The 24,651-nt window shown below is 34.1% G+C and overlaps 1 long non-coding RNA gene and 3 other non-coding genes across 4 annotated transcripts; 1 reads left to right on the top strand and 3 right to left on the bottom strand.

Moving 5' to 3' along the window:
* Positions 1–384: 384 nt before the first annotated feature.
* On the bottom strand, positions 385–491 carry LOC131174248 (small nucleolar RNA R71). The gene has a single exon (XR_009144496.1). It is a non-coding gene; the product is annotated as a small nucleolar RNA R71 (small nucleolar RNA).
* A 10,211-nt stretch (positions 492–10,702) lies between these two features.
* On the bottom strand, positions 10,703–11,669 carry LOC131173896 (uncharacterized). Its single transcript, XR_009144206.1, has 2 exons — positions 11,498–11,669; positions 10,703–11,373 (listed from the first exon to the last, which is right to left on the bottom strand). It is a non-coding gene; the product is annotated as an uncharacterized LOC131173896 (long non-coding RNA).
* A 6,860-nt stretch (positions 11,670–18,529) lies between these two features.
* LOC131174251 (small nucleolar RNA R71) lies at positions 18,530–18,636 on the top strand. Its single transcript, XR_009144499.1, has one exon. It is a non-coding gene; the product is annotated as a small nucleolar RNA R71 (small nucleolar RNA).
* Positions 18,637–22,850: 4,214 nt separating this feature from the next.
* On the bottom strand, positions 22,851–22,957 carry LOC131174293 (small nucleolar RNA R71). Its single transcript, XR_009144541.1, has one exon. It is a non-coding gene; the product is annotated as a small nucleolar RNA R71 (small nucleolar RNA).
* Positions 22,958–24,651: the final 1,694 nt, after the last annotated feature.

Below are 24,651 nucleotides of genomic sequence, written 5' to 3'. Positions count from 1 at the left end.
GTGGTTAATCAAAATGATCCTCAAAGAAGATCCATGTTAGATTATGCTTTTCCTAGATGTACTGATGTGAGAGATAACAGACCTATTATTGGAGCTAATCAATTTGAATTAAAAACTGGTCTCATTCAAATGGTTCAGAATTCACAATTTGGAGGTAGCCCACTTGAAAATCCTCATTCTCATTTGAAGAAATTTTTGATGATATGTGGTACACAAAGACAACCTGGAGTTTCTGATGAAGTTATTCGGCTCACCTTATTTCCATTCTCTCTTCGGGATTCAGCATTGGAGTGGTATGACTCACTTCCACAAGCTATTATAGCTACTTGGGAGCAACTATCTCAAGCTTTTCTATCTCAATTTTTCCCACCTGGGAAAACTACTCATTTGAGGAATTTGATGGTAGCTTTTAAACCAAGAGATGATGAAACTTTGTATGAATCTTGGATGAGATTTAAGGAGCTTGAAAGGCAATGTCCTCATCATGAAATACCGAAATGGATGATTGTTCGAATTTCTACACTGAGTTACTCCACCATAAGAAACACAATTGATTCACAAGCAGGAGGAGATTTCATGAGAATGACAAGTGAAGAATGCTATGATCTATTAGAGAAGATTGCTCATAATACCCATTTATGGGGAAATCCTAGAGCACTTGAGCCAAAGAAAGCTGGGATCTAGGAACTAGACTCAGTTAGCTACATGAATGCAAGATTTGACCAGTTGACTCAGCTTCTTAGTGATTTTTGCACAAAGGCAACAACCTCAACTCCTACAACTATGCAACAAGTTGCCTTCACAGATGGAACTCAAAGTTGTGGAGTTAATTACTCTTCTTATGGTGATGATTATTTGCAAGAACAAACTGCTTATGCAGGAGGTTATCAACAAAAACCTATGGGAAATGCTTACTCTAATGTGAACAACTCAACATGGAGACCACAAGCAACTTTTGCTCAACAAGGCCAAAGCTCAAATTATGCTCATAACCAGCAGTTTATGCAGCAGAACAAGCCTCAATTTCAGCCTCAATTTCAGCCCACAAGACAACCACCACCTGGATATCAAGCAAGAGCACAACAATCCCTTCCATCCCATGAACCGAAGCCATCTTTGGAGAAGATGATGGAGAAATTTTTTGCTGAACAAAGCAAGATGAATAACAAATTGGAGGAAGAAATGCAACACATGAGACAAACCATGGATCAATTACAAGTCCACAACCGCATGTTGGAGACTCAATTGGCGCAACAAGCAAGCTCATCAGGAAGCAATTCCTATGGGAAACTGCCTAGCCAACCACAAAACCCTCATGAACAATATAAGGCTGTAACCTTGAGAAGTGGTAAAAAAGTTGGTCAAGAGAGTGAAAACAAGAGAGAAGAAAAAGAGAGCACAAAAGAAGAAAATTCAGTTGAGAGCAAGAAAAATGAAAAAGAAGAAGAAAGAAAAATAGAGCAAGAATAGGGAGAGAAACAATACATCCCACCTGAACCTTACAAACCCACCCTTCCCTACCCTCAAAGATTCATCAAGCATAAACTAGACAAACAATTTGGCAAATTCCTTGAAGTGCTAAAGAAGTTGTATATCAATGTGCCATTCACTGAGGCATCCTCCCAAATGCCAAGTTATGCCAAATTTTTGAAGGAGATTCTTTCCAACAAGAGAAGGCTAGAAGATTATGACACCATCAACTTGGGAGAGCAATGCAGTGCTATAATCCAGAAGAAGTTACCTCCCAAACTCAAAGATCCGGGTGTGTTTTCCATTCCTTGTCATATTGGTGATAATTGTGTGGCAAATGCTTTATGTGACCTTGGAGCTAGCGTCAGCCTAATGCCTCTTTCAATATATGAGAAGTTGAATATGGGAGAATTGAAGCCCACAAACATGTATCTTTCATTAGCTGACCGTTCAATTAAGTATCCGGAAGGCATTCTTGAAAATGTGCCTATCAAGGTTGGGAAATTCTACATTCCGGTGGATTTTGTCATTTTAGATATGGAAGAAGACACAAAAGTTCCTATCTTATTGGGAAGACCCTTTTGGCAATTTGGTGCATTAATTGATGTAAAGGGTGAGCAATTGACACTTAGAGTGGGAGATGATCAAATGATATTCAACATCAATCCAGCCATGAAAAGGAAACATGAAGAAGTTGAGTCTTGTTTGCGGGTAGACATTATTGATGAGTTTGTTCAAGAGCATTTCAGACAAAGCTATCCACAAGACCCACTTGAAAATTGCTTAGTCCATGGTGGGAGCATTAATGATGATAATCATAACATGGCTACTTTTGCACAACACTTGGAGAGCTCTCCACCACATCCTGAAGCCACAATTTTTCAACTTGAAGGAGTACAAAATTTGGAGATCAAACCACCATCATTAAAGGTAGAGGATGCCCCAAAGGTAGATCTTAAACCTCTTCCTTCCAACCTCAGGTATGCTTTTCTTGGACCAAATGAAACATATCCTGTTATAATTAATGCATCATTGACTAATATTGAGATTGACAAATTGTTGAGAGTTTTGAGAGAATATAGGAGAGTTTTGGGTTATGCAATTGATGATATAAAGGGAATTAGTCCAACAGTTTGTATGCATAGGATTTTCCTTGAGCCAAATAGTAAACCTTCCATTGAACACCAAAGAAGATTGAATCCTACAATGAAGGATGTTGTGAAAAAGGAAATCCTAAAATTACTAGCTGCTGGAATTATTTACCCCATTTCTGACAGTGAGTGGGTTAGTCCTGTGCATGTTGTACCAAAAAAAGGTGGGGTGACAGTTGTTAAAAATGAGAATAATGAATTGATACCCACTAGAATCATACGAGTTGGAGAATGTGCATAGACTATAGGAAGTTGAACAATGCTACAAGAAAAGACCATTTTCCCCTTCCTTTTATGGATCAAATGTTAGAAAGATTAGCCAAGCATTCATTCTTTTGTTACTTAGATGGATATTCTGGTTTCTTTCAAATTCCAATACATCCTGATGACCAAGAAAAAACTACCTTTACCTGTCCCTATGGCACCTTTGCCTATCGAAGGATGCCATTCGGATTGTGTAATGCGCCTGGCACATTTCAACGGTGCATGATGGCCATTTTTTCTGATTTTATTGAAGAAATTATGGAGGTCTTCATGGATGACTTTTCAGTATATGGCACTAATTTTGATTCATGCTTGACTAATTTGTCTAAAATCTTGCAGAGGTGTGCTGATAATGATCTAGTGTTGAATTGGGAGAAATGCCACTTTATGGTCCAAGAGGGGATCGTTTTAGGGCATTTAATCTCAAATAGGGGAATTGAAGTGGATAGAGCTAAAATAGAAATTATTGAAAAAATGCCTCCAACCATCACAAAGGAGTCCAAGTTTCCTTGGACATGCTTTGGGTTTTACTGGTGATTTATTCAAGATTTTTCTAAACTTGCTAAACCCTTAACAAATCTTTTGAATCATGATGTTAAATTTGATTTTAATCAAGATTGTATGGTTGCTTTTTGCAGGTTAAAGACGGCATTAACAACAGCTCCTATCATGCAACCCCCAGATTGGACTTTGCCATTCGAAATCATGTGTGATGCAAGCGAGTTTCTTTGTTGGAGCCGCTCCTTGGCCAAATAAAAGATAGAAAACCTTATGCCATTTACTATGCAAGCCGAACCCTTGATGAAGCTCAAGTCAATTACGCCACAACTGAAAAGGAGTTCCTTGCGGTAGTATTTGCACTCAATAAATTTCGTTCTTATTTGGTCAACTCAAAGGTAATTGTTTTCACTGATCATGCAGCAATAAAGTATTTAATGAGCAAGAAAGAAGCTAAATCTAGGTTGATTAGATGGATATTGTTACTTCAAGAATTTGATTTGGAAATAAGAGATAAAAAGGGTGTTGAGAATGTGGTGGCTGATCACCTTTCTAAGATGAAAACTGAAAATAAAAATGATGAAATTGTGCCAATTGATGAGTTTTTCATGAATGAGCAGTTGTATGTGTTGAATTCTGCACTTCCATGGTTTGCTGATATTGTGAATTTCTTATCTTGTGGTGTCTTGCCAACTGATTTATCTTGGCAGCAAAAGAAAAGATTCTTGCATGATGTTAAATTTTATTCTTGGGAAGAACCTCTTTTATTTAGAAGATGTAATGATGGAATAATTAGGAGATGTATACCAGAGGAAGAAATACATGATGTTATTTACCATTGTCATTCCTCTGAATATGGTGGTCATTTTAGTGTCTCAAAAACTGTTGAAAAAGTCTTGACATCAGGTTTCTATTTGCCTAATATGTTTAAACATGTGAGAGACTTTGTAAGCAAGTGTGATAGGTGCCAAAGAGTAGGCAACATTTCCAAGAGGGATGAGATGCCCCAACAGTCCATATTAGAAGTCGAATTATTTGATGTGTGGGGAATTGATTTCATGGGGCCATTTCCATCTTCTTATGGAAATAAATATATCTTGGTAGGGGTGGACTATGTATCTAAATGGGTAGAAGCTATTGCTACACCTACCAATGATGCAAAAGTTGTGGTGAAATTTCTGAAAAAATTTGTTTTGACCAGGTTTGGTGCCCCACGTGCCATAATCAGTGATGGTGGTAGCCATTTTTGCAACCACCAATTTGAAAAATTGATGAGAAAATATGGGGTAAAGCATAGGATTGCCACACCATATCACCCTCAAACAAATGGCCAAGTAGAAATCACAAATAGAGAAATCAAGCAAATCTTGGAGAAAATCACAATAAGTCCAGAAAAGATTGGTCCCTTAAATTAGATGACACTCTTTGGGCATATAGAACAGCATTTAAAACCCCCATAGGAACTACACCTTATAGGCTAGTTTTTGGGAAATCATGCCATTTGCCGGTAGAATTAGAACACAAAGCTTATTGGGCCATTAGAGCAATCAATTTTGATTTACAAGTCTTTGGACACAGAAGACTTTTGCAACTTGATGAATTAGAAGAATTGAGACTTGATGCTTATGAAAATGCTAGGATCTATAAAGAAAGAACAAAAAAATGGCATGATAAGCATATCAAGAAAAAGGACTTTAAAGAAGGAGATTTGGTTCTCTTATTCAATTCAAGGTTGAAATTTTTTCCAGGAAAATTAAAATCAAGGTGGTCTGGTCCATTTAAAATTGTGAAAGTTTTCCCCCATGGTGCTGTTGAAATTTTTGGTGAAAAATCGGATAATTTCAAGGTAAATGGACAAAGGTTGAGGCACTATTCAGTTGGTGAGCCAATTGAGAAAATAGCAACTTGCTATCTTTCTCATTCTCCATGAAATTTTGAGTAAGTATGGTCAAGCTAAAGACCTAAACTTAGCATTTTTGTGCATAACTCCCAATTTTTCTTTCATTTGTTTTAAGTTTTTTTTTATATACTCCGTATTCAGAATTTAACATTGTTCTAATTTCCTTGTGCAGATGGGATGCAATGCATTGCAAGCAAATGAGCATAAAAAAAAAAATAAACAAAAAAAAAAAAACATTTCATGTCTTTAATTTCGTTGCTTAATTAATTAGTATTTTTAACTTGTTTAGTTAATATTTTGCTTGTGTTGTTTTTCTTTTATTTGAACCATTTACTTATTCAGTTTTTTTTAGTTCCTCATAACATACATTTTTAGTTCATTGCTCACTTGCTTTGATATGCTCCTTTGGAATTTCCATTTGATAATTATATTCTCTGCACTTAACTTCCCTATTCCAAATTTTTTAGTTTAATCGATTTAATGGATTCCATTGCACTGTTTCTTTTGCAATGAGTGCAGCAGCTGTCCACATTTTACCTAATTAAATTGGCTGCACTTCAATGAGGTAACACTTCTTATCTCAGCTTGTGTCACTTTCAACACAAGTTGTGCTATCGCTTATGCAACAGGGTAATAATTTCTCTATGCATATATAGCCAAATTATCCCATTCCTTGCACATTTTTAACATTGAGGACAATGTTCATTCTGAGTATGGGGGAGAGGGTAAATTTTTTGCAAAAATTATTTTTCCTTGCAAAAATTATTTTTCCTTTTTCATTTGCATATAGTGACATACTCATTCATTACTTCATACTTGTACATATTCACATATATACACTGCATATAGCTTCATATATACTTAGTACTTAGTCGCATATAGGTTGACTATACATTTATACACTCATGCATTTCATTCATTCATTCACAATTTTTGGATTTTTAAACCAGTCTTTGAATTCCATAAGCCACTTATTCAAGCAATCCAACTTGCCTTTAGATGGTTAGTGGAATGAAAGTTCCAGCTGGGTACAAAGTCTTAAGCATTATTCTTTCTCTTACTTAATAGCTGAAAATTAATATATCAATCTAGGTATGCAGTGCTAGTTAGTTATTTTGAGTTTTGAGTGTCTGGATAAGCCTTTAAGGAAGAAAATGGTCCTTGTCGTCTCACCATTCCTAGAACAAGCATTTTAGATCTTTCAAAGCGAAATTTTTAACTTGCATTTGATAAGAATATGATTTAGGCATTTCTTCATATTTTAAACCTCACATTTAGCCTTAACCTACCTTAATTTCATTTTAACCCTTGCAAACCCCCTTGAACCTTAATTCCCTAATTTCTTTGGAACCCAAATCATTTACCAAGTCATTAAACCTAAACACTACCACCTATCTATGAGAATAATATTTTAGCAATTAAGTGCATAAAAAAATAAAATAAATAATGATATATAAAAAAAATAAAAAATAAAAAAAAAAAATCTCGGAGGATTGAAACATCTTGAAAAGTGCTAGAGTAATTGTGAAAAGTTGAAAAGGTCACCAAAATATCCCAAAGGTAATTTTGGGTGTGACATGAAATAGGGACACATACAAAATAAAAAATATATTATAAAAGTAGTCCCTTTATTGTGTTAGCACTTAAGATTCATTGTGAATTTCTTTCCTCTTGATAAAAAAAATTAGTATTATATAAAAAAAAAAAAAAATGGATGCACTTTGAGTTTCATGGTTAATATTATTCTCATATTTTGTTTACCTTATTCCCTTTCTTTGTTAACCACAATCTTACCCTATTTGACCCCATTACAACCCTTAAAAAGACCTAATGATTCTTTGAAAAATGCTTGTTACATTAGTAGAGTTAGATCTTTTATGCTTGCATATGGGTTTGGCAATATAATCTTTCATACATTACTCACCATCTATTTGAGACACATTGGCTATTTATTTCATTTAGGTTTGTTTTGGCACAATTGACTCTTGTGGCTGGTTGGTATTTGTTGCTTGGGTTGATTGGTTAATTCTTAGCTATTCTGTAATAGTTGAGAGTGCTTGCTTCATTCGTTGTGCTTTTGCTGGTGGGAATTTGGAATGTTGGTGGCTAGAGGTAAGTTGGTAGTTTGGATTAGTGAATTTTGTGTTCTCAAAGACTGATTCTATTCCCTTCCAAATGAGTTTCAATGAAATTTTTGCTTGAGGACAAGCAAGAGTTTGAGTATGGGGGAATTTGATGCATGCATTTTATATCATCATTTAGGTATAATTTTTGCACATAATTTACCCTTATTCATAGCTATTATTTTAGATATTAGTATATATTTAGTCAATTTTACAATTTTCACATTTCTTAGTTTAATTTTTGGAATTTATTTGTTTTGTAGGTTAAATTTGGAGAAATTTGATGTATTTTGATCAGAGTAGCCATTTGGAGGAGATTAAAATCGAATTGCAAAAATTTTGAAGTTGAGTAAAAAAATGGCCGAGAGCGACACAACCTGCAGCACAACCGAATTAGCTTATGTCGCAGGTTGTGTCGATCGTCAGATATTCACGCCGAGAGCGACACAACCCGCGACACAACTGACTCGGCTTATGTCGTTTTTACTGGAAAATTTTTGACGTGGCATTTCCGTTACTCCAGCCTTTTTACCTCACTTTCTCTGGATCCTTCCCCCTTTTACCCATTCTAGAACAGTCCCCTCGCCTATATAAAGTGCCCTTTATCACTTTCTTTCCATAGAGAGCAAGGGAGTCATTTTTAGAAAGATAGAAAGAGGGAAAAGGAGGAGCACTTTCTGCATCTTCTTCCAGCAGCAGCAAGGATCAAGTTTCTGCACTTTTCTGCAGAGATCCTGCAAAACTGCTGGTTTTTTGTACCCATTTTAGCTTACATTTCCATTACTTCTTCATTTCTTCATTTGGGTTTGTCTTTAAACAATGATTTGTGAGTAGTTTATTGAGATTCTAGAGATGGGTTTGTAAATATTGATTTGTTTTGTGGTTTTGAACTGATTTAGCCATTTAAATGAAGATTGTTATATTTTGATTTATTGCTTGTGTGCTTATTTCCTTGCTTGATGAATGGGCCCTCATTAAGTTAAGTTTTAATCCTTAATAGATGGACTGAAAAGTGAATATTGGGGATGGATAATCTTGCAATAAACTTTATTTTCTTGGTGTTAGAAATAAGCTAAGAAGATTAAGGGGAACTTTCCAAAAATCAATTAGAGCATTAATTGGGTTTTTGTTAGATTTGAAATACCGTGAAAACAGGGTTTGATTTAATGAAAACCAATTTTGAGATGCTTGAAAAAGGTTTCAAAAATTTAAGAATTGATTTCCCTCAAAATTGCAATTCTCATGTGTTTGGCTAAATTAGGAAAAAAATCACATGCAAACAATATTGAAAATCCAATCTCTAGAATCAATTTATTTTTCATTGAAATTAGATATAAATTCTCCAAACCTCATAAATAGCAATTTCAATTTAAATCCAATTTAAATTTAATTCCAATTTAAATCCAATATCTAGAATTACTTTTTTTTTTAGATTTAATTCTTCTTAATTTCATAAATAGAAATTTCAAATTAATTTTTGGTAATCTAGTTTAATTAATTTTAGTTAATTGATTGATCTAGTTTTAATTCCTCAAATACCAATTTTAATTCCAAATTTCATTTTACATCTTTAATTTTTGTCTTAATTTTAATTTTTAGATTTTATTTTTAATATCTTTTAATTTTTGTCATTCTAATTAGCTTATACTTTTATTTCCAATTTAAGCACAATTCCCTGTGGGATCGATATCAATTTTTAAAACTATACTACTGTGACCCGTGCACTTGCGGACACATCTTTAATTTTTGTCTTAATTTTAATTTTTAGATTTTATTTTTAATATCTTTTAATTTTTGTCATTCTAATTAGCTTATACTTTTATTTCCAATTTAAGCACAATTCCCTGTGGGATCGATATCAATTTTTAAAACTATACTACTGTGACCCATGCACTTGCGGACACATCGATCCCACAGGGAATTGTGCTTAAATTGGAAATAAAAGTATAAGCTAATTAGAATGACAAAAATTAAAAGATATTAAAAATAAAATCTAAAAATTAAAATTAAGACAAAAATTAAAGATGTAAAATGAAATTTGGAATTAAAATTGGTATTTGAGGAATTAAAACTAGATCAATCAATTAACTAAAATTAATTAAACTAGATTACCAAAAATTAATTTGAAATTTCTATTTATGAAATTGAGAGGAATTAAATCTAAATTCAATAAAAATAAAAATAAAGTGATTATAGAAATTGGATTTAAATTGGATTTAAATTTAAATTGCTATTTATGAGGTTTGGAGGATTTATATCTAATTTCAATGAAAAATAAATTGATTCTAGAGATTGGATTTTCAATATTGTTTGCATGTGATTTTTCCCTAATTTAGCCAAACACATGAGAATTGCAATTTTGAGGGAAATCAATTCTTAAATTTTTGAAACCTTTTTCAAGCATCTCAAAATTGGTTTTCATTAAATCAAACCCTGTTTTCACGGTATTTCAAATCTAACAAAAACCCAATTAATGCTCTAATTGATTTTTGGCGGTGTGTCCGCAAGTGCACGGGTCACAGTAGTATAGTTTTAAAAATTGATATCGATCCCACAGGGAATTGTGCTTAAATTGGAAATAAAAGTATAAGCTAATTAGAATGACAAAAATTAAAAGATATTAAAAATAAAATCTAAAAATTAAAATTAAGACAAAAATTAAAGATGTAAAATGAAATTTGGAATTAAAATTGGTATTTGAGGAATTAAAACTAGATCAATCAATTAACTAAAATTAATTAAACTAGATTACCAAAAATTAATTTGAAATTTCTATTTATGAAATTGAGAGGAATTAAATCTAAATTCAATAAAAATAAAAATAAAGTGATTATAGAAATTGGATTTAAATTGGATTTAAATTTAAATTGCTATTTATGAGGTTTGGAGGATTTATATCTAATTTCAATGAAAAATAAATTGATTCTAGAGATTGGATTTTCAATATTGTTTGCATGTGATTTTTCCCTAATTTAGCCAAACACATGAGAATTGCAATTTTGAGGGAAATCAATTCTTAAATTTTTGAAACCTTTTTCAAGCATCTCAAAATTGGTTTTCATTAAATCAAACCCTGTTTTCACGGTATTTCAAATCTAACAAAAACCCAATTAATGCTCTAATTGATTTTTGGAAAGTTCCCCTTAATCTTCTTAGCTTATTTCTAACACCAAGAAAATAAAGTTTATTGCAAGATTATCTATCCCCAATATTCACTTTTCAGTCCATCTATTAAGGATTAAAACTTAACTCAATGAGGGCCCATTCATCAAGCATGGAAATAAGCACACAAGCAATAAATCAAAATATAACAATCTTCATTTAAATGGCTAAATCAGTTCAAAACCACAAAACAAATCAATATTTACAAACCCATCTCTAGAATCTCAATCAACTACTCACAAATCATTGTTTAAAAATAAACCCAAATGAAGAAATGAAGAAATAATGGAAATGTAAGCTTAAAGGGGTAGAAAAACCCAGCAGATTTGCAGCAGGATCTCTGCAGAAAAGTGCAGAAACGTGATCCTTGCTGCTGCTGGAAGAAGATGCAGAAGATGCTCCTCCCTTTCCCTCTTTCTATCTTCCTAAAAATGCCTCCCTTGCTCTCTATGGAAAGAAAGTGATAAAGGGCACTTTATATAGGCAAGGGGACTGTTCTAGAATGGGTAAAAGGGGGAAGGATCCAGAGAAAGTGAGGTAAAAAGGCTGGAGTAACGGAAATGCCACGTCAAAAATTTTCCAGTAAAAACGACATAAGCCGAGTCAGTTGTGTCGCGGGTTGTGTCGCTCTCGGCGTGAATATCTGACGATCGACACAACCTGCGACATAAGCTAATTCGGTTGTGCTGCAGGTTGTGTCGCTCTCGGCCATTTTTAACTCAACTTCAAAATTTTTGCAATTCGACTTTAATCTCCTCCAAATGGCTACTCTGATCAAAATTCATCAAATTTCTCCAGATTTAACCTACAAAGCAAATAAATTCCAAAAATTAAACTAAGAAATGTGAAAATTGTAAAATTGACTAAATATATACTAATATCTAAAATAATAGCTATGAATAAGGGTAAATTATGTGCAAAAATTATACCTAAATGATGATATAAAATGCATGCATCAAATTCCCCCATACTCAAACTCTTGCTTGTCCTCAAGCAAAATTTCATTAAAACTCATTTGGAAGGGAATAGAATCAGTCTTTGAAAACACAAAATTCACTAATCCAAACCACCAACTTACCTCTAGCCACCAACATTCCAAATTCCCACCAAAGAAAAGCACAAAGAATGAAGCAAGCACTCTCAACTATTACAGAATAGCTAAGAATTAACCAATCAACCCAAGCAACAAATACCAACCAACTACAAGAGTCAATTGTGCCAAAACAAACCTAAATGAAATAGATAGCCAATGTGTCTCAAATAGATGGTGAGTAATGTATGGAAGATTATATTGCCAAACCCATATGCAAGCATAAAAGATCTAACTCTACTAATGTAACAAGCATTTTTCAAAGAATCATTAGGTCTTTTTTTAAGGGTTGTAATGGGGTCTAATAGGGTAAAATTGTGGTTAACAAAGAAAGGAAATAAGGTAAACAAAATATGAGAATAATATTAATCATGAAACTCAAAGTGCATCCAATATTTTTTTTTTTTTTTTTTATCAAGAGGAAAGAAATTCACAATGAAGCTCAAGTGCTATCACAATGATTATACAAAGGGACTATTTTTTTTATGCTTATTTTATTTTATTTTGATTTTGTATTGGTCCCTATTTCATGTCACATCCAAAATTACCTTTGGGATATTTTGGTGACCTTTTCAACTTTTCACAATTACTCTAGCACTTTTCAAGATGTTTCAATCCTCCGAGCCTATATCATTATCATTTTTTATGCACTTAATTGCTAAAATATTATTCTCATAGATAGGTGGTAGTGTTTAGGTTTAATGGTTCGGTAAATGATTTGGGTTCCAAAGAAATTAGGAATTAAAGTTCAAGGGGTTTGCAAGGGTTAAAATGAGATTAAGGTAGGTTAAGGCTAAATGTGAGGTTTAAAATATGAAGGAATGCCTAAATCATATTCTTATCAAATGCAAGTTAAAAATTTCGCTTGAAAGATCTAAGATGCTTGTTCTAGGAATGGTGAGACGACAATAACCATTTTCTTCCTTAAAGGCTTATCCGGACACTCAAAACTCAAAATAACTAACTAGCACGCATACCTAGATTGATATATTAATTTTCAGCTATTAAGTAAGAGAAAGAATAATGCTTAAGACTTTGTACCCAGCTGGAACTTTCATTCCACTAACCATCTAAAGGCAAGTTGGATTGCTTGAATAAGTGGCTTATGGAATCCAAAGACTGGTTTAAAAATCCAAAAATTTTAAATGAATGAATGAAATGCATGAGTGTAAATGTCGAGTCAACCTATATGCAACTAAGTATGCGTAACTAAGTATATGAAGCTATATGCAGTGTATATACGTGAATATGTACAAGTATGAAGTAATGAGTGTGTCGCTATATGCAAATGAAAAAGAAAAATAATTTTTGCAAGGAAAAATAATTTTTGCAAAAAATTTACCCTCTCCCCCATACTCAGAATGAACATTGTCCTCAATGTTAAAAGAGTGCATGGAATGGGATAATGTGCAAAAAATGGGTAGCTCATATGTGCATAAAAATTATTACCCTGTTGCATAAGCGATAGCACAACTTGTGTTGACAGTGACACAAGCTGAGATGAGAATTGTTACCTCATTGCAGTGCAGCCAATTTAATTAGATAAAATTTGGACAGCTGCTGCACTCATTGCAAAAGAAACAGTGCGATGGAATCCATTAAATCAATTAAACTCAAAAATTTAGAATAGAGAAGTTAAGCTCAAAAATATAGCCATCAAGTGTAAATTCCGAAGGAGCATATCAAAGCAAGTGAGCAATGTACTAAAGACATAAAAGAAAAATGTATTTTATGAGGAAAAAAAAACTGAATAAGTAAATGGTTCAAGTAAAGGAAAAACAACACAAGCAGAATATTAACTAAACAAGTTAAAAACACTAATGAATTAAGCAACTAAAATAAAGACATTAAATTTTTTTTTTTTTTTTTTTTTTTTTTTTTAATGCTCATTTGCTTGCAATGCATTGTATCCCATCTGCACAAGGAAATTAGAACAATGTTAAACTCTGAATAAGGAGTATAGAAAAAAAACTTAAAACAAATGAAAGAAAAATTGGGAGTTATGCACAAAAATGCTAAGTTTAGGTCTTTAGCTTGACCATACTTACTCAAAATTTTATGGAGAATGAGAAAGATAGCAAGTTGCTATTTTCTCAATTGGCTCACCAGCTAAATAATGCCTCAACCTTTGTCCATTTACCTTGAAATTACCAGATTTTTCACCAAAAATTTCCACAGCACCATGAGGTAAAACTTTCACAATTTTGAATGGACCTGACCACCTTGATTTTAATTTTCCTGGAAAAAATTTTAACCTTGAATTGAATAAGAGAACCAAATCTCCTTCTTTAAAGTCCTTTTTCTTGATATGCTTATCATGCCATTTTTTAGTTCTTTCTTTATAGATCCTAGCATTTTCATAAGCATCAAGTCTCAATTCTTCTAATTCATCAAGTTGCAAAAGTCTTACGTGTCCAAAGACTTGTAAATCAAAATTGATTGCTCTAATGGCCCAATAAGCTTTGTGTTCTAATTCTACGCAAATGGCATGATTTCCCAAAACTAACCTATAAGGTGTAGTTCCTATGGGGTTTTAAATGCTGTTCTATATGCCCAAAGAGTGTCATCTAATTTAAGGGACCAATCTTTTCTAGACTTATTGTGATTTTCCAAGATTTGCTTGATTTCTCTATTTGTGATTTCTACTTGGCCATTTGTTTGAGGGTGATATGGTGTGGCAATCCTATGCTTTACCCCATATTTTCTCATCAATTTTTCAAATTGGTGGTTGCAAAAATGGCTACCACCATCACTGATTATGGCACGTGGGGCACCAAATCTGGTTAAAACAAATTTTTTCAGAAATTTTATCACAACTTTTGCATCATTGGTAGGTGTAGCAATAGCTTCTACCCATTTAGATACATAGTCCACCCCTACCAAGATATATTTATTTCCATAAGAAGATGGAAATGGCCCCATGAAATCAATTCCCCACACATCAAATAATTCAACTTCTAATATGGACTTGGGGCATCTCATCTCTCTTGGAAATGTTACCTACCCTTTGGCACCTATCACACTTGCTTACAAAGTCTCTCACATGTTTAAACATATTAGGCCAATAGAAACCTGATGTCAAGACTTTTTCAACAGTTTTTGAGACACTAAAATGACCACCATATTCAGAGGAATGACAATGGTAAATAACATCATGAATTTCTTCCTCTGGTATACATCTTCTAATTATTCCATCATTACATCTTCTAAACAAAAGAGGTTCTTCCCAAGAATAAAATTTAACATCATGCAAGAATCTTTTCTTTTGCTGCCAAGATAAATCAGGTGGCAAGACACCACAAGACAAGAAATTCACAATATCGACCAAACCATGGAAGTGCAGAATTCAACACATACAATCGCTCATTCATGAAAAACTCATCAATTGGCACAATTTCATCATCTTTATTTTCGTTTTCATCCTAGAAAGGTGATCACCACCACATTCTCAACACCCTTTTTATCTCTTATTTCCAAATCAAATTCTTGAAGTAACAATATCCATCTAATCAACCTAGATTTAGCTTCTTTCTTGCTCATTAAATACTTTATTGCTGCATGATCAGTGAAAACAATTACCTTTGAGTTGACCAAATAAGAACGAAATTTATTGAGTGCAAATACTACCGCAAGGAACTCCTTTTCAGTTGTGGCGTAATTGACTTGAGCTTCATCAAGGGTTCGGCTTGCATAGTAAATGGCATAAGGTTTTCTATCTTTTATTTGCCAAGGATACTCCAACAAGAAACTCGCTTGCATCACACATAATTTCGAATGGCAAAGTCCAATCCGGGGGTTGCATGATAGGAGCTGTTGTTAATGCCGTCTTTAACCTGCAAAAAGCAACCATACAATCTTGATTAAAATCAAATTTAACATCATGATTCAAAAGATTTGTTAAGGGTTTAGCAAGTTTAGAAAAATCTTGAATAAATCGCCGGTAAAACCCGGCATGTCCAAGAAAACTCTGCACTCCTTTGACAGTGGTTGGAGGTGGCATTTTTTCAATAATTTCTATTTTAGCTCTATCCACTTCAATTCCCCTATTGGAGATTAAATGCCCTAAAACGATTCCCTCTTGGACCATAAAGTGGCATTTCTCCCAATTCAACACCAAATCATTATCAGCACATCTCTGCAAGATTTTAGACAAATTAGTCAAGCATGAATCAAAATTAGTGCCATAAACTGAAAAGTCATCCATGAAGACCTCCATAATTTCTTCAATAAAATCAGAAAAAATGGCCATCATGCACCTTTGAAATGTGCCAGGCGCATTACACAATCCGAATGGCATCCTTCGATAGGCAAAGGTGCCATAGGGACAGGTAAAGGTAGTTTTTTCTTGGTCATCAGGATGTATTGGAATTTGAAAGAAACCAGAATATCCATCTAAGTAACAAAAGAATGAATGCTTGGCTAATCTTTCTAACATTTGATCCATAAAAGGAAGGGGAAAATGGTCTTTTCTTGTAGCATTGTTCAACTTCCTATAGTCTATGCACATTCTCCAACCTGTAACAGTTCTAGTGGGTATCAATTCATTATTCTCATTTTTAACAACTGTCACTCCACCTTTTTTTGGTACAACATGCACAGGACTAACCCACTCACTGTCAGAAATGGGGTAAATAATTCTAGCAGCTAGTAATTTTAGGATTTCCTTTTTCACAACATCCTTCATTGTAGGATTCAATCTTCTTTGGTGTTCAATGGAAGGTTTACTATTTGGCTCTAGGAAAATCCTATGCATACAAACTGTTGGACTAATTCCCTTTATATCATCAATTGCATAACCCAAAACTCTCCTATATTCTCTCAAAACTCTCAACAATTTGTCAATCTCAATATCAGTCAAACATGCATTAATTATAACAGGATATGTTTCATTGGGTCCAAGAAAAGCATACCTGAGGTTGGAAGGAAGAGGTTTAAGATCTACCTTTGGGGCATCCTCTACCTTTAATGATGGTGGTTTGATCTCCAGATTTTGTACTCCTTCAAGTTGAAAAATTGTGGCTTCAGGATGTGGTGGAGAGCTTTCCAAGTATTGCGCAAAAATAGACATGTTGTGATTATCATCATCAATGCTCCCACCATGGACTAAGCAATTTTCAAGTGGGTCTTGTGGATAACTTTGTCTGAAATGCTCTTGAACAATCTCATCAATAATGTCTACCCGCAAACAAGACTCAACTTCTTCATGTTTCCTTTTCATGGCTGGATTGATGTTGAATATCATTTGATCATCTTCCACTCTAAGTGTCAATTGCTCACCCTTCACATCAATTAATGCACCAGCTGTTGCCAAGAAGGGTCTTCCCAATAAGATAGGAACTTTTGTGTCTTCTTCCATATCCAAAATGACAAAGTCTACCGGAATGTAGAATTTCCCAACCTTGATAGGCACATTTTCAAGAATGCCTTCCGGATACTTAATTGAACGGTCAGCCAATGAAAGATACATGTTTGTGGGCTTCAACTCTCCCATATTCAACTTCTCATATATTGAAAGAGGCATTAGGCTGACGCTAGCTCCAAGGTCACATAAAGCATTTGCCACACAATTATCACCAATATGACAAGGGATGGAAAACACACCCGGATCTTTGAGTTTGGGAGGTAACTTTTTCTGAATTATAGCACTGCATTGCTCTCCCAAGTTGATGGTGTCATAATCTTCTAGCCTTCTCTTGTTGGAAAGAATCTCCTTCAAAAACTTGGCATAACTTGGCATTTGGGATAGTGCCTCAGTGAATGGCACATTGATATACAATTTCTTTAGCACTTCAAGGAATTTGCCAAATTGTTTGTCTAGCTTGTGCTTGATGAATCTTTGAGGGTAGGGAAGGGTGGGTTTTTAAGGTCTGTGGGATGTATGGTTTCTCTCCTTCATCTTGCTCACTTTTGCTTTCTTCTTCTTTTCATTTTTCTTGCTCTCATTGAATTTTCTTCGTTTGTGCTCTCTTTTTCTTCTCTCTTGTTTTCACTCTCTTGACCAACTTTTTTACCACTTCTCAAGGTTACAGCCTTACATTGTTCATGAGGGTTTTGTGGTTGGCTAGGTAGTTTCCCATAGGAATTGCTTCCTGATGAGCTTGCTTGTTGCGCCAATTGAGTCTCCAACATGCGGTTGTGGACTTGTAATTGATCCATGGTTTGTCTCATGTGTTGCATTTCTTCCTCCAATTTGCTATTCATCTTACTTTGTTCAGCAAAAAATTTCTCCATCATGCTTTCCAAGGTTGGCTTCGGTTCATGAGGTGGAAGGGATTGTTGTGCTCTTGCTTGATATCCCGGTTGTGGTTGCCTTGTGGGCTGAAATTGAGGCTGAAATTGAGGCCTATTTTGCTGCATAAACTGCTGGTTATGAGCATAATTTGAGCTTTGGCCTTGTTGAGCAAAAGTTGCTTGTGGTCTCCATGTTGAGTTGTTCACATTAGAATAAGCATTTCCCATAGGTTTCTGTTGATAACCTCCTGCATAAGCAGCTTGTTCTTGCAAATAATCATCACCATAAGAAGAATAATCAACTCCACAACTTTGAGTTCCATTTGTGAAGGCAACTTGTTGCATAGTTGTAGGAGTTGAGGTTGTTGCCTTTGTGCAAAAATCACTAAGAAGCTGAGTCAACTGATCAAATTTTGCATTCATGTAGTTAACTGAGTCAAGTTCATAGATCCCAGCTTTCTTTGGCTCAAGTGCTCTAGGATTTCCCCATAAGTGGGTATTATGAGCAATCTTCTCTAATAGATCATAGCATTCTTCACTTGTCATTCTCATGAAATCTCCTCCTGCTTGTGAATCAATTGTGTTTCTTATGGCTGGAGTAACTCTGGTGTAGAAATTCTGAACAATCATCCATTTGGGTATTTCATGATGAGGACATTGCCTTTCAAGCTCCTTAAATCTCATCCAAGATTCATACAAAGTTTCATCATCTCTTGGTTTAAAAGCTACCATCAAATTCCTCAAATGAGTGGTCTTCCCAGGTGGGAAAAATTGAGATAGAAAAGCTTGAGATAGCTGCTCCCAAGTAGCTATAATAGCTTGTGGAAGTGAGTCATACCACTCCAATGCTGAATCCCGAAGAGAAAATGGAAATAATGTGAGCCGAATAACTTCATCAGAAACTCCAGGTTGTCTTTGTGTACCACATATCATCAAAAATTTCTTCAAATGAGAATGAGGATTTTCAAGTGGACTACCTCCAAATTGTGAATTCTGAACCATTTGAATAAGACCAGTTTTTAACTCAAATTGATTAGCTCCAATAATAGGTCTGTTATCTCTCACATCAGTACATCTAGGAAAAGCATAGTCTAACATGGATCTTCTTTGAGGATCATTTTGATTAGCAACTGCATTTTGCCCGTTTTGCTCGTTTCCTCCATTATCTCCTCCAATAGCTCTATTTTGATTCTCCATATTTTCTATTGTCTCCTCTTGCTCAAATATTTGTTGTTCTTCTTTTTCTGCTTCTTTTCTTCTTTTGTATTCCTTTTTGTTGGCTCGACAGAATTGTTCAATTTCAGGATTGAACAACAATTCAGTGTCACTTGTGATTTTCGATCGTCTCATAAACAAGAAAAGTACCTGAAAAACACAAGGAACAATAGTGAAAATAAAAGAAAATAAAAATTCTAATTAGCTTAAAACAATTAAAATCCAACTTAAAACAAACAATTCCCCGGCAACGGCGCCAAAAACTTGATACGGTGTGTCCGCAAGTGCACGGGTCACAGTAGTATAGTTTTAAAAATTGATATCGATCCCACAGGGAATTGTGCTTAAATTGGAAATAAAAGTATAAGCAAATTAGAATGACAAAAATTAAAAGATATTAAAAATAAAATCTAAAAATTAAAATTAAGACAAAAATTAAAGATGTAAAATGAAATTTGGAATTAAAATTGGTATTTGAGGAATTAAAACTAGATCAATCAATTAACTAAAATTAATTAAACTAGATTACCCAAAAATTAATTTGAAATATCTATTTATGAAATTGAGAGGAATTAAATCTAAATTCAATAAAAATAAAAATAAAGTGATTATAGAAATTGGATTTAAATTGGATTTAAATTTAAATTGCTATTTATGAGGTTTGGAGGATTTATATCTAATTTCAATGAAAAATAAATTGATTCTAGAGATTGGATTTTCAATATTGTTTGCATGTGATTTTTCCCTAATTTAGCCAAACACATGAGAATTGCAATTTTGAGGGAAATCAATTCTTAAATTTTGAAACCTTTTCAAGCATCTCAAAATTGGTTTTCATTAAATAAAACCATGTAAACACGGTATTTCAAATCTAACAAAAACCCAATTAATGCTCTAATTGATTTTTGGAAAGTTCCCCTTAATCTTCTTAGCTTATTTCTAACACCAAGAAAATAAAGTTTATTGCAAGATTATCTATCCCCAATATTCACTTTTCAGTCCATCTATTAAGGATTAAAACTTAACTCAATGAGGGCCCATTCATCAAGCATGGAAATAAGCACACAAGCAATAAATCAAAATATAACAATCTTCATTTAAATGGCTAAATCAGTTCAAAACCACAAAACAAATCAATATTTACAAACCCATCTCTAGAATCTCAATCAACTACTCACAAATCATTGTTTAAAAATAAACCCAAATGAAGAAATGAAGAAATAATGGAAATGTAAGCTTAAAGGGGTAGAAAAACCCAGCAGATTTGCAGCAGGATCTCTGCAGAAAAGTGCAGAAACGTGATCCTTGCTGCTGCTGGAAGAAGATGCAGAAGATGCTCCTCCCTTTCCCTCTTTCTATCAGATTTTATTTAATTAAATTGGTGATGCATGCATTTTAGATCATCATTTAGGAGTAATTTTTGCACATAATTTACCCTTATTCATAGCTATATTAGTATATATTTAGTCAATTTTACAATTTTCACTTTTCATAGTTTAATTTTTGGAATTCATTTGTTTTGTAGGATAAATTTGGAGAAATTTGATGTATTTTGATCAGAGTAGCCATTTGGAGGAGATTAAAATCGAATTGCAAAAATTTTGAAGTTGAGTAAAAAAATGTCCGAGAGCGACACAACCTGCAGCACAACCGAATTAGCTTATGTCGCAGGTTGTGTCGATCGTCAGATATTCACGCCGAGAGCGACACAACCCGCGACACAACTGACTCGGCTTATGTCGTTTTTACTGGAAAATTGTTGACGTGGCATTTCCGTTACTCCAGCCTTTTTACCTCACTTTCTCTGGATCCTTCCCCCTTTTACCCATTCTAGAACAGTCCCCTTGCCTATATAAAGTGCCCTTTATCACTTTCTTTCCATAGAGAGCAAGGGAGGCATTTTTAGAAAGATAGAAAGAGGGAAAGGGAGGAGCATCTTCTGCATCTTTTTCCAAAGCGAGAAGGATCACGTTTCTGCACTTTTCTGCAGAGATCCTGCTGCAAATTTGCTGGGTTTTTCTACCCCTTTTAGCTTACATTTACATTATTTCTTCATTTCTTCATTTGGGTTTGTCTTTAAACAATGATTTGTGAGTAGTTTATTGAGATTCTAGAGATGGGTTTGTAAATATTGATTTGTTTTGTGGTTTTGAACTGATTTAGCCATTTAAATGAAGATTGTTATATTTTGATTTATTGCTTGTGTGCTTATTTCCTTGCTTGATGAATGGGCCCTCATTAAGTTAAGTTTTAATCCTTAATAGATGGACTGAAAAGTGAATATTGGGGATGGATAATCTTGCAATAAACTTTATTTTCTTGGTGTTAGAAATAAGCTAAGAAGATTAAGGGAAACTTTCCAAAAATCAATTAGAGCATTAATTGGGTTTTTGTTAGATTTGAAATACCGTGAAAACAGGGTTTGATTTAATGAAAACCAATTTTGAGATGCTTGAAAAAGGTTTCAAAAATTTAAATTGATTTCCCTCAAAATTGCAATTATCATGTGTTTGGCTAAATTAGGGAAAAACCACATGCAAACAATATTGAAAAAAAATCCAATCTCTAGAATCAATTTATTTTTCATTGAAATTAGGTATAAATCCTCCAAACCTCATGAATAGCAATTTCAATTTAAATCCAATTTAAATTTAATTCCAATTTAAATCCAATATCTAGAATTACTTTATTTTTTTTTAGATTTAATTCTTCTTAATTTCATAAATAGAAATTTCAAATTAATTTTTGGTAATCTAGTTTAATTAATTTTAGTTAATTGATTGATCTAGTTTTAATTCCTCAAATACCAATTTTAATTCCAAATTTCATTTTACATCTTTAATTTTTGTCTTAATTTTAATTTTTAGATTTTATTTTTAATATCTTTTAATTTTTGTCATTCTAATTAGCTTATACTTTTATTTCCAATTTAAGCACAATTCCCTGTGGGATCGATATCAATTTTTAAAACTATACTACTGTGACCCGTGCACTTGCGGACACACCGTATCAAGTTTTTGGCGCCGTTGGCGGGGAATTGTTTGTTTTTAAGTTGGATTTTAATTGTTTTAAGCTAATTATAATTTTTATTTTATTTTATTTTCACTATTGTTCCTTGTGTTTTTCAGGTACTTTTCTTGTTTATGAGACGATCGAAAAGCACAAGTGATACTGAATTGTTGTTCAACCCAGAAATTGAAAAATTCTGTCGAGCCAACAAAAAGGTGTACAAGAGAAGAAAAGAAGCAGAAAAAGAAGAACAACAAATATTTGAGCAAGAGGAGACAATAGAAAATATGGAGAATCAAAATAGAGCTATTGGTGGAGACAATGGAGGAAACGAGCAAAACGGTCAAAATGCTGTTGTTAATCAAAATGATCCTCAAAGAAGATCCATGTTAGACTATGCTTTTCCTAGATGTACTGATGTAAGAGATAACAGACCTATTATTGGAGCTAATCAATTTGAATTAAAAACTGGTCTTATTCAAATGGTTCAGAATTCACAATTTGGAGGTAACCCACTTGAAAATCCTCATTCTCATTTGAAGAAATTTTTGATGATATGTGGTACACAAAGACAACCTGGAGTTTCTGATGAAGTTATTCGGCTCACCTTATTTCCATTCTCTCTTCGGGATTCAGCATTGGAGTGGTATGATTCACTTCCACAAGCTATTATAGCTACTTGGGAGCAGCTATCTCAAGCTTTTCTATCTCAATTTTTCCCACCTGGGAAAACCACTCATTTGAGGAATCTGATGGTAGCTTTTAAACCAAGAGATGATGAAACTTTGTATGAATCTTGGATGAGATTTAAGGAGCTTGAAAGGTAATGTCCTCATCATGAAATACTGAAATGGATGATTGTTCAGAATTTCTACACCAGAGTTACTCCAGCCATAAGAAACACAATTGATTCACAAGCAGGAGGAGATTTCATGAGAATGACAAGTGAAGAATGCTATGATCTATTAGAGAAGATTGCTCATAATACCCATTTGTGGGGAAATCCTAGAGCACTTGAGCCAAAGAAAGCTGGGATCTATGAACTTGACTCAGTTAACTACATGAATGCAAGATTTGATCAGTTGACTCAGCTTCTTAGTGATTTTTGCACAAAGGCAACAACCTCAACTCCTACAACTATGCAACAAGTTGCCTTCACAAATGGAACTCAAAGTTGTGGAGTTGATTATTCTTCTTATGGTGATGATTATTTGCAAGAGCAAGCTGCTTATGCAGGAAGTTATCAACAAAAACCTATGGGAAATTCTTATTCTAATATGAACAACTCAACATGGAGACCACAAGCAACTTTTGCTCAACAAGGCCAAAGCTCAAATTATCCTCATAACCAGCAGTTTATGCAGCAGAACAAGCCTCAATTTCAGCCCACAAGACAACCACCACCTGGATATCAAGCAAGAGCACAACAATCCCTTCCACCTCATGAACCGAAGCCATCCTTGGAGAACATGATGGAGAAATTTTTTGCTGAACAAAGCAAGATGAATAGCAAATTGGAGGAAGAAATGCAACACATGAGACAAACCATGGATCAATTACAAGTCCACAACCGCATGTTGGAGACTCAATTGGCGCAACAAGCAAGCTCATCAGAAGCAATTCCTATGGGAAACTACCTAGCCAACCACAAAACCCTCATGAACAATGTAAGGTCAGAACCTTGAGAAGTGGTAAAAAAGTTGGTCAAGAGAGTGAAAACAAGAGAGAAGAAAAAGAGAGCACAAAAGAAGAAAATTCAGTCGAGAGCAAGAAAAATGAAAAAGAAGAAGAAAGCAAAAGTGAGCAAGATGAAGGAGAGAAACCATACATCCCACCTGAACCTTACAAACCCACCCTTCCCTACCCTCAAAGATTCATCAAGCATAAACTAGACAAACAATTTGGCAAATTCCTTGAAGTGCTAAAGAAATTGTATATCAATGTGCCATTCACTGAGGCACTATCCCAAATGCCAAGTTATGCCAAGTTTTTGAAGGAGATTCTTTCCAACAAGAGAAGGCTAGAAGATTATGACACCATCAACTTGGGAGAGCAAGGTGCAGTGCTATAATTCGAAAAAGTTACCTCCCAAACTCAAAGATCGGTGTGTTTTCCATTCCTTGTCATATTGGTGATAATTGTGTGGCAAATGCTTTATGTGACCTTGGAGCTAGCGTCAGCCTAATGCCTCTTTCAATATATGAGAAGTTGAATATGGGAGAGTTGAAGCCCACAAACATGTATCTTTCATTGGTGACTGCTCAATTAAGTATCCGGAAGGCATTCTTGAAAATGTGCCTATCAAGGTTGGGAAATTCTACATTCCGGTAGACTTTGTCATTTTGGATATGGAAGAAGACACAAAAGTTCCTATCTTATTGGGAAGACCCTTCTTGGCAACAGCTGGTGCATTAATTGATGTGAAGGGTGAGCAATTGACGCTTAGAGTGGGAGATGATCAAATGATATTCAACATCAATCCAGCCATGAAAAGGAAACATGAAGAAGTTGAGTCTTGTTTGCGGATAGACATTATTG

This window comes from Hevea brasiliensis, chromosome 15, assembly GCF_030052815.1.
Source record: "Hevea brasiliensis isolate MT/VB/25A 57/8 chromosome 15, ASM3005281v1, whole genome shotgun sequence".
Taxonomy (NCBI): domain Eukaryota; kingdom Viridiplantae; phylum Streptophyta; class Magnoliopsida; order Malpighiales; family Euphorbiaceae; genus Hevea; species Hevea brasiliensis.
Note: the sequence above shows the minus strand (reverse complement) of the source record. Positions and strands in the feature narration are given on the sequence as shown.